This window comes from Ceratotherium simum, chromosome 26, assembly GCF_057802395.1.
Source record: "Ceratotherium simum simum isolate JZ-2026a chromosome 26, ASM5780239v1, whole genome shotgun sequence".
Taxonomy (NCBI): domain Eukaryota; kingdom Metazoa; phylum Chordata; class Mammalia; order Perissodactyla; family Rhinocerotidae; genus Ceratotherium; species Ceratotherium simum.
Window position 1 is genome coordinate 21290498 of NC_141925.1, and position 13515 is coordinate 21304012.

A 13515-nucleotide genomic window follows, 5' to 3' on the forward strand; every position below is an offset into this window, starting at 1 on the left:
CAAACCAATGTTATCTCAATAAAAACAATAAATGAAAAGTAATATATATATATATATATATATTTGTATATATGGCTAATTGCTCCATTGTACCCTGGAAACTATTCAGACTTCTTCAAAGACCTCATTCCATTAAATTTCCATCTGCTTTACCTTCAGCCTGTCTCTTTCCCTAAGCAGAGGAGCTTGCTCAAGTCTCTCCCCGCATCTAACCCTCTCCTTTCTGCTCTTCAAACTACCACCTTATCTCTCTACCTTTCATGGCTAAGCTTCTGCAAGAATCTTTCACTCCTTGTCACCATCTCATCTCACAGACTTCTTCATGAAAGCTCTACAAATTCTTGTCTCAGTAATGTCCCAGGAATTTTTGGATGCACGCTTTTTATTCCTTTATTTACCTAAACTCTCTGTGGTGTCTGATGAACACTACCCACATCTTCAGTCTTTAAACATGCTCTCTGTCCTCTTTCTTGTTGGGTTGTCACTCTCCCCTTCCTAACAGCAGACACTTCTTTCTCAGTTTCCTCTGTGGCTGCTTCTTCTGACCCTTCTTAAAGGGTTATGTTCTCTAAGGCATTGTCTTCAGGGAACAGGATCTTCTCACTCTCCCTGTGGTCTCAGGGAAGCTCATTCACTCCCATGATTGGGCTCTCACCTGGACACCAATGACTTCTGAATGCCTGTGTCTAACCTCACCCTTCTCCTGACTCCACACTGGTTTATCTCACTGTCTGGTGGACACCTCCATCAGGATGTCCATAGGCTTCTCAAAATCAACACGTCCAAAAGGGAACCCGGTATCTTCCAATACAACTTTCCTCCTCCTCCTATGTTCCTTTTATCACCTCATAAAACCTCTGTCCATCATATCACCCAAGAAAGAGGCCTCAGAGCCATGGCTGATCTCTCTGTCTCACCCACTTCATATCCAATCAACTACCAAATAGAGCTTAATTCCTTCACTTCTTTTCTGTTCCCACTTCTCTGGCCCATCCCTTCCTGTCTTCTGCATGGACTAGCACAGTAGACTCCTTACTGATCTTTCTGGTTCCTCTTGTGTCCTCCCTTGAATCCGTCCTCCACACTGCTGGGAGGGGGAACTAAGATGAAAATCTGATGTTACTTCTCTGTTTTAAATTATTTCAGGGTTCCCCGTTGCCTGGAGTCCAAACTTTAGCAGAATAGCCAAGGCCTTGCCTCTGCAGCCTTACTTCCTGCTCGTCATCCACATAAAGGCCACCCTCCAGCCACATGTGACTTTTTTAGAAATCAAAACAGATGATTCAAGCCCACGAGCCTAATCATAGCAGGGTAATTCCTTCAAGAAAGTGCACACCAGAAGTGTTTAATTTGCCTCCTCTTGACCCAGAAGGTGAGGGAGGGATTTCCACCCACCCTAAGGTGATGGGAATGGCTGAAGACTAAATAGATGAGCTCAACAGCAATTTATTCATCAGATAAACTCCCAGCCCAGGAGAGGACACCACACACCATGTGGAGCCACATGGAGGTGCTCTTAGGAAGAGAGTAAAGATGCAGGGCTGTAGGGGGCAGACTTTGTAGTAACAAGAAGGTGGACAGGACCCCTGGTTCCCACAGGAGGGTATGATTGAATTGTTTTAATAATTTCACAGGTGGGTGAGAAAGTAGAGCTCGCTACTGGGGAGCAACTGTGCCTGGTCCCTGTGATAAACGGGGTTCTTTGGTGAGGGGACCTTAACTGTGGGAGCAGAGAGGGAGGGAAACTTGCAGTTAGGCCATTGGAGGCCCTCCTATTTTACCAGAAGTCAAGGCCACACTTAATACTGAATCTTCATTTCAGGTCTAATACCACAATTGGCTCTTTGATGCCCTGACACCAATTTACACCTTGGTGATGTCTGAGACTTAGGGAGGATGAGAAGTGCTTCCCTAGGAAGCAAAGTTGGCACTTGACCAGGAGGGAGAGGTGGTCATCGACAACCTCACCTATATGAACTCTCATTGAGGTTCACTCAGTTGATCTCAAGGGAATCTCCAGGTAGCCAAATGATCTGGGGAAGGGGTGGCATCCTCTAGCACCATGGCATCTGACAATGGACTGATGACAGGGGAGGCCACCCCACCTGTTGGTGGGATGTGCTACAGGGCCCAGGTTTGGCTCTATCCTGTAGCAAGGAGGCCCTGGTAACCTTCTTGAACTTGTGGGGTGCTGCTTCCATGACCCAAGGAATAGTGGGCAGTTGGGTATGGAGGCTCAGGGTCTGGAAGAGACTCTTTTTCCAGAAGAGCCCAGTGTATCACCAGCAACTGCTGCTCTAATGGTGTATAATACAGGGCCAAGGAGGGCAGTTACTTGCATCAAAAGCCCATGGACAACGTATGCACATCATGTGTGGTCCAGAGACTCCAGGAAGCATGAGAGGAGGTTGCTAAAGCCTCTTCACTGAAGGAGTCTCTGAGTGCTCTAACGGGAGTGTCTGTTGATTTTACTGTGGACGGATTCTAGAGCCGTTTGTTGGAGGAGGCCCCCACTGAAGGTGGGCTAATTTATAAGTAACAGCATAAATGGGCTTAGGTAAAATTTGTAGACAAGGACTATGTTGCCATCAGAACCAAAAAAGGACTAAAGGATGTTGAGTTGTATGTCCTTAACAAGTGTGTCAAACAAATGTCCTCAAAGGAGGATGTCATAAAAGTCATGTCATACCTCTACTCCTGGGGAAAGGTGGATGCAGTGAAGTTCCTGTCTGCAAAGATTATGTGTGAGAGCAGAACGGCTTAAGTACCTGAGGGTAACAAGGTAAAAATGTGTCCCCTCACAGGTGAAGGCAAACTGTGGCTGAGAGGATGTTGAAACAGGCTCTGAACAGAACATATTAGCCAAATCTATAACAGCAAAATATTCAGCCATGTTTAAATGTAGTGAGATCTCGGGCGTTTTAAAGGTACCCGGGATTTGTTTCCATCAGGTACAGTCAGACAAGAAGATCCAGAAATAACTGTCATGAAGGAGAAGTTTTCTATCCTCACAGATCCCAAGCAGCAGGAGGCAGGGCACACCGTGGAGGGCCACACAGGGCAGCACCAGGGTTGGTCAGGAGGCAGAAGGAACGAGGGGAAAATATGGGCAAGAACCTTTCTTGTGTATTCCATGGGAAGGAAGGAGTGAGGCAGGTGAGCAGGTGTAGGATTGGCTGGTTTGAATCATTTCAGTGGGCTCGGGGCACAGTGGTGTCCCTGGTTGTCTGATCCCTGTCCCTGGAGTGATGAGGGCAGGGGAAGAGTGGCCCAGAGTGGGAGAGCCTGATAGAGGAGAGGTTTGGGGTGTGGCCTCTGGATTGGTTGGTTTATGCATGAAAGGTGCTCACAGAGGAATCGTTTAGTGTCTCTAGTGGCAGTCCCTTCAAGGTCAGCAAGGCGTCAGATGTCAAAGCATTAAATGCAGAAATTAGAAAACGTGGTTATTACGATAGGTATAACCGTAATTTGAGCCCTGGTATGAAGTCCATGAAGGTTTGCCAACTGGTGCATTTTAGCAGATGTTAAAGTTAGCTCAGAATCTATGTTGTGGAGGCACAAAGGCCAGTCAGCTCCCTTTATCTTTTGCCATATAAATTTTTTTAGTAAATTTTAGATTTCCAGTTGGGTCAAATTGTGAACTTTTTTTCAATTAATTATTTTGTTTGATTGTTTCCTCTCCATGTATTCAGGTTTCTTTCTTTCATTCATCTCTTTTTTTGTTTGTCACTGGATATACTTTGGAGTCTGGGAGTGTCTTTCTATCCTGCTCATACTTATGAGCTTTTTTCTCCAGAGAGTCTCAGGTCAGTATCATCCGAGTTAGGGCCTCTCTCATGGCAATGGTTGTATGGCTTAAGGACCCCAGGGGCTTCTTAGTTGAAGAGAATTCTGGAGAGACTGTCAGAGAATGAAATGTAGAAGGTCTGAGGTGAGTGGAAGGTCCTGAGGGGTTTTAAGTGAGGGAACTGACATGATCTGGTTGTAGAAAAATCCCCAGCAGCCGTGTGAGAGATGGAGTAGTGACAAAGGGAAGGTCTGTGCTCTTTTCCTTCCCCACTGTGCCACAGCCCTTGCTCAGGTCTCCTCGCTCACCTGGTCTGTTGCACCACGTTCTTGTTGTACCTGCTTCTAGTCTAGCTCCCTCCCCCTTCCCAATGTTTATGCTGTGGCCAGGGTGATCCTGGGGAATCACAAATCTCATCTTATCACTTTGTCACTTAAAACCTTTTGATGCCCCATCAGCCACAAGGTAAAAACCTTCACAATGCTGGATGACACATCGCAACTTTCATGATCTGATCATGCCACCTGGATAGCCTACTGCCAACTGGAAAGCTCCATTTGGATGTCTCAGAATGATCTCAAATGTATTATTTCCAAAACTGTGCTCCAGATCATCTTCACGTTTTCTCCTCCTTGCCATCCTACCCCCCAACCCACTAATGGTGCCATTTTTCATTCAGATCCCAAGTACAAAAGGGAGTCAGCTTGGAACTGCCCTTTCACTTGCCCCCTGATGCAATCACCCACCCAGACCTGCTGATGTTATCTGCTCAGTATTTCTGGAATCTGCCTCCTTTTCTCCACCTCTGCTTCTGCCATCTCAGTCCAAGCTAAGGTCATGTGTGGTCTGAGCTATGGCACTGGTCTGCTAACTGAGCACACCTACTCACCCTTCCCTCCCCCAAATCCATATCTCACACTGAAGCCAGAGGCAGATTTGATTCTGTCACTCTCTCATTTAATGGCTTCTTGTGGCTGTTGGAAAAAGACCAAAGTTCCTTACGAAGTCACCACAGACCTGCGTGCTGTGTCCTATTTCTCCAGCCTCACTTCACACCACTCCTCCCTTACCTACAGGATCCCTTCTGTTCTTCAAATGTGCCCTGTGCTTGACTTCCTTGGGGCCTTTCAGCCTGCTGTTCCCTCTGCTCTATTCAGTTTCTGGACACACTGTTCTAGTGTGGAGACAAAATTGAACAAAACAGACAAAACTGGAGCTCTTATGGGGCATTTGTTCCAGGAGGGAGACAGCCAGGCAGCCAATCAGCCAAATATCTGGCATGTCAGGTGGAGGCAGATGCAGGAGGAGTGTTGGAAGGAGTTGTCATTGGAGATGGGATGGCCAGGGAAGGGCCCACTGAGAAAGTCAATGCTGGGGAAAGACTTGTGAGGGGCGGGGGAGTGAGCCCTGTGGATATCTGGGGAAACAGTGTCTGGGCAGAGAGAACAGAGAGCAGAAAGGCCCTGAGGCAGGAGCTGGCCTCCCCTGTTACAGGAGCCACAAGGCCAGAGTGAGTGAGGCAGAAGAGTAGCAGATGGAATCTGGGAGGCCGTGGGGACAGACGCTGCAGGCTCTTGTAAGGCCCTAACTTCTCTGAGATGGGAGCCATTGGAGGATTCTGAACTGAGGAATGAGGTGACGTGACGGGGGTTTTCACAGGATCACTTCAGCTTCTCTGTGGGGAACAGAGTGTAGGGGGCAAGGATGGAAGAGGGAGATCAGGTAGGGGTACTGGAATATCCAAAGTCAGAGATGCTCATGCCTGAGATCATGATGGCAGCGGTGCAAGCTGAGAGTCCATCAGATTCTGGGTCCATTGTGAAGACAGAATGAGCTGATGGAATGTGCCGACAGACTGGATGTGGGGGAGACTGAGGAATAAATGATGACTGCAAGATTTTTGGCTTCTCTCTGATCAGAGCAGATGGCTTATTTCTGATCTCAGCCCATTTGACGGGAATGGGTGACAGTGTCTGAATATGGAGGAAGGGGATAGGAGGGGAGGGGAGATTTGTTCCTCTCCCTTTGAGTTGAGGAACTGGACACCTCTGAGAGGAAGCGAGTCAGAACCTGAGGGACGAGTTAACAAGGAGGCAGGGTGGCCAATCAGAGCGAAGCCTCTAGGACGTTTTAAACAAGGCTGCCCCACTTAAAACCAACTCTTCCTAGACAGACTGCAGCTGGGGATGGAGGGGAAGGCACGAAGAACAGGGACACAGGCTGTGGGTCAGACAGGTCTGGGTCTGCATTCCAGCTCTCCCAGTCACTTGCTACTGTGTTGGCCCTGGTCCTTCTCAAGCCTCAGTCTCCTCATCTGTAAAATGAGGATGACCACCATACGTGCCTTTTATGTCATTAACTATGGGTTACAGGACGTGATGGGTCTAAGGATTAGTACAGGACTTAGCACACAGTAAATGCTCAGAAAATGTTAACTATTATGATGAAAAATGTCAATGTTATATTATTGCACAGCTGAGTTTCCATGCAGCTTAACAGGCACATAGCCACTGGCCAGTATGACACTTGTCCCCAGTTACAGGGCTTTCTTTAATAGAAAACAGGTTTGTGATCAGCCGATCCATTAAAGTCAGTAATGTACCATAAAAATCCATAATAATGTGTATATATATGAAGACATACAATGTACCACTATTTCTCTTCATCTATATAAATCATACAAATTTAAGCCAATGCATAAGTGGTGACCTTCCTACACTAATAATTATAATACTCAATGTTTTTATCCTAAACTTAAGAACTGGGGCACATATTATTTAACAAATATGCTATTTTAATGTTATTTTATCATCCCTGAGAGTTAAATGGTTTCCAAATGGGACACAGTATTACATCATTTCCTTTAACTTTTTTTTTTTTTTTTGGTGAGGAAGATTGGCCCTGAGCTAAGATCTGTGCCAATCTTCCTCTATTTTTTGTATGTGGGATACCGCCACAGCATGGCTTGCCAAGCGGTGTGTAGGTCCACACCCAGGATCTGAGCCTGTGAGCCCCGGGTCCCAAAGCGGAGCATAGGAACTTAACCACTATGCCACCAGGCCAGCCCCCACTTTAACTTTTAAAACTGTGTTCTTTAAACTTACCTTGCAACTTGTGTCCATTCTTGTTACAGAAGAAGAGTCATCAAAGGTTCAGGCAGTTCCCGTAAGTAGGACTTTAAAGCACCTGAAATTATTAACACTCTCTTTGAGTCTGAAAAGGGGTGAGGCTGGGAATCTCAGGACATATTATTTTGCAAAGGGAAATGATCTCAATTACAGTCTTCCAAGATACACAGAACAAATCATGACTTGGTGGGAGAGGTTAGAGAATGAAACGCTCATAAAACAATTTCCATCCCTTGCATAACATATTGAGAGATCAATAGAAAATAAAATGAGCTTTAAAGCCATCTTCTTCATAGACATAATTTCTCTGGCAAAAATAGATTTTGGGGGTGAAAGAAGGCAAGAAAATACAAGCATGTCTCCAGATATTTGGATTATATGCTACCTTCACCTTTACTTAATCATCAGGAAAACAAACAAACCGGAATAGAAAAGATATGTGAGTGTCTATGTGTATATATATACACACATCTATGTATAGACACACACACACACAAACTTTCTCATTTTTATTTATCACATAAACCTATAAAAAGACTATTTCCATTAAACCAAAAACTAAAATTGGATTTTGAACTGATGATCTGTCTCAGCTAGGACTTGCCCACCACCTGAGGACGACGCCTTGGAGCTCACCTGCTCCAGCATGGGGGTCTGAAGAGAACTCATCAGGGTGAGAAGTACAACAGTCTCAAGCAGCTTTCAGTTTCTTTAAAATGCAGAATAATAATATAAGGAGAAATCTCAGTCGATGATCCTAAGACTCATCAAAGATCTGTTTCTTTTCCACCTCAAATAACATTTGGAATAAACATCTATCTTCATAGGTACATGCACAGAGAATGAGATCACTTAACCATCTATTCTGGAATTTAATTTATGAGATAAAAAGTTGTATTTCTTTCAAATTACAAACCAATTGTCCTAGCAACATTTACAAAATAATTCTTCCCTTCCCTATTAAAATACGGTGACTCCTTTACTATATATTCAATCTTGAAATATAATAGCATTTGTTCTAGAAAATCTGATCTGTTTTTGTGCCTACTGTGCATTATTTTAATTGCTGTAAATTTATGATATGTTTTGCTATTGTTTTCTGTCCTTTTTTCACCTATTGTTTATTTTAAATAAGCTTTGACATTTTTGTTAAGTTTCAACAAATATCCTCCTTGAATTTTTAAAATAATGTTTTATTCTGATTATCAAGTAATGTAGAGTTTTGGAAAATAAGGAAGAAGAAAATAAAAACCACCTTTAATATCATTCAGAGTATTCTGATAGAAATTATGTGAAACATTAAATAATTTGCAACATTTGACCTTTCAGCCATCATTTGCAAAAACCAAAAGATTGATTTAAGTGCATACTTATTAGGAAATCCTCATACCTTGCACTGTTCTACTTTATTCCCAGCTTCATCCATCTCTTCCTTTAGGGTATCTATTTTTGATGGACCCCCTGAGAGTTGGTTCCTAAAGATTTGTGAGCCTGGTTCCATGTGCAAAACAGGGGGGTAGCCAGTATCTGAGAACTAGCTGCACAGACTCAACCTTGTGGAGTCAAGGACCTAATGGAGACAGACTCTCCCCAAAACTGAGTCTACCTGGGATAGGTATCAGTCCCTAGTATGCCAGCTTCTCTGGAGTTTATCCTCTAAGAATGGAAACAGGCAAAAAGAGACACTAGCTTCCCACATGACAGGACTCTCGTAGTGCTGGGAGTAGCTGTCTGCTCCGAGCAGAATCTCCTACATCTTGTCTCACACAAGCCCCACTGCTGGAAACCAATCTGTGAAACCGCTCTCCTGTGGTGTCCAATCATGGAATCCTTGCCATGAAAACCCCCTTGCTGTCCTGCTTTGATCTGGAACGTTCCCTGAGCCACTGGGAGTCAGTTCCTGCTCTTGAGGATCCCTTATGACTCTTCCTGCTACCATCCTGACCTGTGATTACTTTCAGCAGGTAAAAGCCAGAAGTTCAGTCTTGTAGCTAGCAATCAATAGCTTTTGAAAGCACTGTAAGAATTCAAAACAGTTGTAAGAATATTCTAAAGACAATATCTGAATCATAGCAAATTTGAAACATAACTTGAAATATTTACATTCCCTTTATAGTAAGTCAGAAGGACCCATTCCCAAAAAAGAAAAGAATTATACTATATCAATGATAGGGGGATGTGGGGGAGGTAACAATCTAAAACAATTTCTACTTGGTTTTCAAGTGTATTTTGACCTTCGTTTGAATACAGATATGCCTGCTATTGTGGAAAGTTCTAACACTTGAAGTATGGATATTATATAAACACTGCATGAAAACCCACATTAGCAACTTATCTAGCTTCCCAGGTGCTGCACTGCCCCCAGAACCCTATGCTGTGTCTCTCTCACATTCCTGATGTGACGCACTCCTCCACAGCAAGGTCAGCAATCTGCCGAAGCAACACTGGCGATGCTATGCAGTGAACAAAGAAAGCATGGACTTCAGAGTCTGACATGCTCACGTTTGAAGCTCAGTGCTACCTTCACTAGCTGTGTGACCTTGGGCAGTGACTTAACCTCTGCGCCTCAGATGCCTCATCTGTAAAACTAAGAAACACCATTTGCCTTGTAGAACCGTCATAATGAGCCAAGGAGAGAAAAATATTTATGTATGCATGTGTGTGCATATAATAACTGGCACTTAATTTTAGCTTTCATCATTTTCCTCTGGGTAAAAGCCATAGGAATAAGCAAAAGTAAAGAAGAAATAGGGGCCCGCCCTGTGGCCTGGTGGTTAAGTTTGGCACACTCAGCTTCAGTGGCCTGGGTTCAGTTCCCAGACGCTGACTGACACCACTCATCGGTGGCCCTGCTGTGGTGGCGACCCACATACAAAATAGAGGAAGACCGGCACAGATGTTAGCTCAGGGTGAATCTTCCTCATCAAAAAAAGAAACTAAAAAAAAAAGTAAAGAAGAAATATTCAACTGTTTCAGTTTTTCCAATACTTAACTTTGATTAGTTAAGTGATCAAGACCATGAGTGCAGGATCAAGAATCAGTGTTGAAATCTCCTATGGGATACGTGTATTACAGATGTAAAATTCCTGGCAGATAAGCATCTGTAATACTGCTCAACCAACTGCAGTGAGGGAGCATTCGTGGCGGTCTTTAATTAACCATTAGAACCTTCTTCCTGAGCTTCAGCAAAACTCTACTCAAGGTGGCCTCCACTCCCTGGTCTTGGCCCACAGGATTCTAATCTCACGTGTACATAAGACAAGGAGATGGTGGACTTTGCAGTCAGCATCCCAGCTCTGCCATTTATTATCTCTAAGGCACGAAGCAAGTCATAGAGACACTATGTGCAGGTTCCTCCCTTATCTGTAAATCAAGCCTCCTCTCAAAAGTAGGGATGTTACATAACCTGCTAACCTGTCCCCTCTCCAGCTCTCATTGAGGGGCCTCTGCGTTTAGCATCCAGCATAGAGTCTGACGCACAGGAAGCACCCAATGCCCATTTGCATGAATGAGCACATTTATAAGGATTGGTGGGAGAATCAAATGAGCTGACATCTCATGTACGCAGCTCTGTACCTGGCATGTGGCAACTGTCCAGTAGGTAGTGGCAATTATCATTTTCCACACGTTAATTCCTGGATGTTCCTTTTATCACCTCAATATTTCTTAAATCAGGACATGTCTTCATAATTGATCTATACATTTAATAGAGTAGTGTTTATTTTTTCCCGAAGAAAGCAGATATTAAATGAGAGGTGCATCTGATACTCAACCGCATCTTAGAAACAAGGAAATGGAATATTGTTACAGATTTTCTAAATCTGCAATAAAAGCATCTGATACACAGAAACTCAGAAAATGATAGCTGTCTCTCCATATATTTGCCAAAGAGATATAATCCTATCTACTTCACAGGACTGCAGCAAAGCCACCTGTTTTTGTAAGTTAGTTTTATTGGAACACAGCCATGCTCATTCATTTACGTTTGGTCCAGGGCTCTTTTTATGCTACAACAGCAGAATTGAGTAAATGCAACAGGGACCATCTGGGTTGCAAAGCTGAAAATATATACTCTTTTGCCCTTTACAGAAAAAGTTTGTCAACCTCTGGAATAAAGTGTGAGAAAGGACCAGGCCAATGGTGGCTGCCTCCCTGTTCCCAACTCGCATAGGCCCAAGGAGAAAGCCACACAAGTCACAGATACAAACGCCCTCAAGGACAGAGCTGAGGCTGGGGCCGGGCCACGAGGCACTACAGACTGGTCATCTCACATCAACCCACAAGGCAGCCGCCCTCTGGGATGGTGACTTGGTTTTACTTAGTTCCTCCCTTCGGAGCACAGCATTTTTTGATTGTGAAAGGTGATCATAACCTCATGGGGTTTTGACACGGTGGGACCCTCAGGAGCTGCAGAGATCACAGATCTATTTACTCCTGCACTCCACTATGCCAACAACAACACACTCAGAACTGTCTGCCACCATCTTCTCTCCCGTTAAGACACATACTTAGGTTTTCTTTTCATTTGTGTGTGTGTGTGTGTATATATCTTTTCACTGTTGGTGCACTAAAAACAGGATGTTCTAAGGTCATACCCCCGCCACACTTGGGAGAATGAGGCCTAAAAGCAGGTGTGGCAGGCTGTGACTAGGTCTGTGGGTCAAGTGTGTGAATCTGTGATGACTTCCATTAGTCCACTCAGTGGTCTTTCTCTCATCCACGCTGGGGATGGGGATGGTTGCTAGGGATGTGACATTATAGTGCATTACTGGTCATTTTTACAGCTTTACCTTACCTAGCTCTGACCGAATCCCAGTCTAACACCTATTTAGCGAGCTGTCTCCTCTGTTTTTGGATGTTGGGAATCTCCACCTAGAAAGAACATATCACATACCGAATGGGACGAGCTTTGGGGTTTTTAGCTTAACATTTAAAAGTGCAATACTTATTTACAATTTATTTTCTCTTAGGAAAAGGATTTTGTACCTCCTACTTATGCTCCTTATTTCCAAAATGAAGCGTATGTCACAGCCACTGATTACTGTTAAAATTTTAGACACAAGTGAACCACCCAGCCCACATCAGTCTCGGCTTTTCTACACCGCACAGTGAAAGCACCCACCTGCTATGCCATACGGAGGGTCCACAAACTCTTTCTCAATGAAGACTTCATGCTGAGAGAGTTCTAGAGCCAGCTGATTCTCAGCATCTCCACACATCTCCAGCATCTTCCTTTAAACACAAGAAGCCCCAACAACAAGCATGTGTTCATTAAGTCAGGCTCCTGATTACCATGTTGCCCCCCTTCTGCTCTCTCTACGATGGGAACACATCAGGGCGCTACACAACAGAGCCTTAAAAATGTCATGAGTTTAGGGCGTCACCTGAAACCTGAGTCCACAGATTCGAGCAATAAAATGAAAACAATGGTCTCAGGTATACCTCTGTGTGTGTGTGTGTGTGTGTGTGTGTGTGTGCGCGCGCGCGCGCGGGCGTGTAGCCCTCAAGGATTAGGCTCTCACACAGGTGAAACCCAAGTGTTCTCAAAAGCACCCTGAGAATCTTTACAATCATATGTAAAGTCCATCACGTATTGTTTCATGTCTGCTAGTGGGTCCAGCCAGGCAGTGTTTCCTCCCGAGTTAACGCAAATGCTGCTTTCCTGCTGGGCAGAGGAGACAGTGGGCTAACATTTACGGGCCGTGTTACATGGAACTCGTGTTTCCATTTGATTTTCTGTGAGCATGGAGTTGATTTCACACAAAGGACACCTGCAAAGGATGCAGTTGTTCTGTCTTTGTCCCTCCCTCTGTCCTTTCCTTCTTGCCCCTCCCCCTCTAGCTCTCTATGGGATTCTTCAGAAGTCAGAAATGTGTGTGGCGCTGGCAGGAGGTGGCAGTGGAGCTGTAGTTAAGACGTGATCTCTGGTGCCCAGCTGCCTGAGTGTGAACACAGGCTTTGCTATTTACAGCTGTGTGGTCTTCGGCCATTTACTACCCTCTGTGATTGTCAACGTCCTCATCTGTAAATGGGGTGTTAGTATCACACCTCCCAGGTTGTTCTGAGGATGAATGAGTAAGTACGTGGAAAGCACGTAGAACAGTGCAGGCACAAAGGAGCACTCTCCAGCAAGTGTGTTGATGATGACGGCAATGGTGTGAGGAAGTATAGAGACGGAAACACATCCAGATTGCAGGAACAGGGATGCCAGCATGCAGGCACGTGCCACCCTCCTCTCAGGGCCAGTGCCCCCAAGTCCAGGAGCACAGACAGGACAGAGGAAGGGGGAAGAGTGGGAGGAAAGCATTATCCTTCAAAGAACGAAGGGAGAACCGTAGGACAGCATGGCAGATGCCAGGAAATGGCCTAAAATGTCCAAAGACCATGCCCCGCTGGGAAGCAGGGCCCACGTTACCACAGGGGAGAGCAGACAGGATTAAAGGACACTGGCCTCCCTCTATCAATTGCTTTTGTTAGCAGCCGCTTGTATCATCCATCCTTGCACCTCCTAAAAGGAAGATTCTCCAGCATCCCAGTGGCCTAGATCCCACTTCCTCCACGGAGCCTGAGCCGTTCTCCTGGCAGATGAGCCAGTGCCAT

General features: G+C 44.9%; 1 protein-coding gene across 4 annotated transcripts in view; it reads right to left on the reverse strand.

Annotated features, from left to right (window-relative positions):
• The window catches only part of LOC147913606 (rho GTPase-activating protein 17-like), a 41837-nt gene that overhangs the window by 7352 nt on the left and 20970 nt on the right, over positions 1–13515 (reverse strand). For 3 of the 4 annotated variants that reach the window (XM_087417160.1, XM_087417162.1, XM_087417159.1), the window contains 2 exons: positions 12038–12147; positions 6892–6973 (listed from right to left, as the gene is read on the reverse strand). The gene's annotated coding sequence lies outside the window, so the exon portion shown is untranslated. Of the gene's footprint in view, positions 1–6891; positions 6974–10386; positions 11788–12037; positions 12148–13515 lie in introns of those variants that run through there. The other variant, XM_087417161.1, reaches the window with a different exon arrangement.